The following is a 2,796-nucleotide window of genomic DNA, read 5'->3' on the forward strand; positions in this document are numbered from 1 at the left end:
TATCTGAAATGTTGACAATGTAACTAATGATGAAAATATTAATGAAGCAGTGAACTGCTGGTTTAAATTATTGGCTCAATTTTATACTTTTGAAAAAAAAAAGTATTAACTCTACAGGGATAGGTTTTTTTTTTTCTGAAGAAGTGCAGATCAGGCCATAAGTGGCTGCTATATGGCCTTTACTGTATGCAAGGGCTTTGTTTGACTGTGAAAACAACAACTTCTTGATTTGACATACAAAGGGTCATTCTACTTAGCATGCCACACATGAGGAGAGGCAGAATGTGACCAGTGTCACTCTGCTGCTAGCACAATAAGTCCTGCACTCTCTCTTTGTAAATCCGTTTTCCAGCTCCTGAAATGTTTGCTATAGACTTTTTTTTTTTTTTTTTTAAATAAGTTTTTGTTAGTATCAAATGGATTTGGGGACCGATAGAATAAAATTACACTCCTAGGTAACATCTTACAACAGAGAAAGAGAGCGAGTTTCTGTACCACATTTCAGCCAGGAACATGCTTTTGCTGCTGAGTCACAAACCCTGAAAGGCACTATTATATAGGAGCCCTCACCTACAGCTGAGCTAGGTGGTGCCTACAGCAATATCAAAGGCCTTGTTCATCACAACATAAAATGACTGCAATTTTCTGTGATTTGTCATGAAGCTGTTGCTACAATTTTATTTTTAGGAGAGACTGTTTACTCTTATATGTTTCAATTTGTAGTTGAAACATTTAGAATGTGAACCGGTATCCATCTCCATAAGTATTTCAAGGCTTTTGTCAGTATGCTGAAGTATACACAACTCGTGCTGATCAGAAAGGGCTTCCCACTAGAGAAGACATGAAATGGGATACATTCCAAAGGACACTCCAGAAACACAATCTGGCATTCCGTTCCCTCAGTGTTCCTTCTTTGTCAGACCCAGGCATTAAGACTACAAGATGAATCATAGAATGGCCTGGGTTGAAAAGGCCCACAATGATCACCCAGTTTCAACCCCCCCTGTTATGTGCAGGGTAAGATGAGTAAGGGAGAACTTTATAAATGAGATAAATCTATTGATAAAATTTAACATATGATTGGGCTGCTCTCTTAATTACAGAACTGAATAGTCTTTAATTTTTAAAGTAGCTTACAGGCAAGGGCAATAATCTGCTGGTCCAAATTCAATGATAAATCCCACAGTGTTGGTCCCTTCTTGTAAGAATCCAGGAACTGGAGTGACATGAGTCTGTGAACCAGCACTGAAAGACGCTACAATAGTGAAATGAGAGCTGCTGGAAACATGAACTACAGTGTAACTGATGTGGTTCAATCTCCTTTCTTCTCCAAAGACTCTTTTCAAAATATATCTATGGCCTCCTAGTTTTTAAACTAAAAAAAAAAAAAGAGTTGTTAACCTGAAAATTTTAATTTGGGCTGAAAGTGACGTTAATAATAAAAGAGTTGTTCTAAGTAGTATTTAAAAATAGCACATTTAACTCAGCATTTAATTGAGTAAACCAGTTATGAATTAGAGAATGATGAATTCTGCTGCTGTGGAAAACCATGTATTAAGCACCTCCAGTAGCCATGTATATTAAAAGGCCATATATGAAATGCCAAGTAAACATTGAAATGCTTAGTTACTAAAATAGCAAATATGCAAATTTTAGCTATGGGCCAACTGCTAACAGGGAAGCTTTAAAGGTGGCATTAGTAGCAGCATAATGAGATATTTGGAAAAACAGAAGTTGTCTCTGATTTCAAAGCTGATTAAAAGAAAGTTTAGAGCAATCTAGAACAGAACTGAAGATGCCATGAAAGGACCTAGAGCAATGTTGGCTCATAATTTGTAGACAGCTGCAAGCAGATGTTCAGTCTTCAAAAGAACAGCATCTACAGCTGCATCTCGATGGATATGCAGTCACCTCAGTTTGGGATGATGAAAAATGATTGTAGATACGACCAGCAGCCAGTAGAAGATAGAGAACTTAGCTGTCAGAGACAGTGCGCTACGCAGCCTGGAACCAAACTTGACATACAGTTCAAGCTCAGCTGCTTATATGAGCAGGTGAAGGCATGATGAGAGCTAGAGGGAGCAGGTAATAAAGACCCAACAGAAGAGAGCGGTGCAGACTTTTTCATTGCTTATCCAGGTGCTGCTGAGGAGGCTATGGAAAACTGCAATATAGTAATACTGTTTGGATGTAGACTCACAGTTTGAGACAAACAATGGCAGCTGAGCTGACAGCCAACATAAAGGTGAGTCTGCATATCAAAGGACCTAACGGACACGTAGGTGCTGCATATGACTGTGTTGAGAGCAGCTTGTTGCTTGATAGCCATGAGATATGCTATATTTATGGGACATGAGCATATACAGCATATTAGAGAATCATGTTTGCTAGTGCTTCACGTTATGTGACCCAACCACAGCCAAATCTCATGCCCTACCCTTGTTCCATCCAGATCTCAGAGCACGGGCTCACACTCACAGCAGCCAGCTGCCACGGCACAAGCCCTAAACAACAGCCGTGTTCCCGCTCCCTTGCAGGCATCATCATTTGTGCAGCTGGAGAAAATCTCTGCAAGGCATTCAACTTCTCCAGCTCCCGCACTCGTACGGGCGGTGCCGGGTAGGGGAGCACCGCTGTGGCCGCCGTCAGGAGAAGGGACGTAAGATTAGATTCTCTCATCTCCTCTCCAAGAGACCCAAGGTAGCCGCAACCGCCCTACGAGGAGTCACGTGCCGCCGGGAAGGCGGGACGCACGGAGCGGCTCCGCGATCCAACGGGAGCCGGCACCGGCCGGCG

This window comes from Meleagris gallopavo, chromosome 1 (assembly GCF_000146605.3).
Source record: "Meleagris gallopavo isolate NT-WF06-2002-E0010 breed Aviagen turkey brand Nicholas breeding stock chromosome 1, Turkey_5.1, whole genome shotgun sequence".
Lineage (NCBI taxonomy): Eukaryota > Metazoa > Chordata > Aves > Galliformes > Phasianidae > Meleagris > Meleagris gallopavo.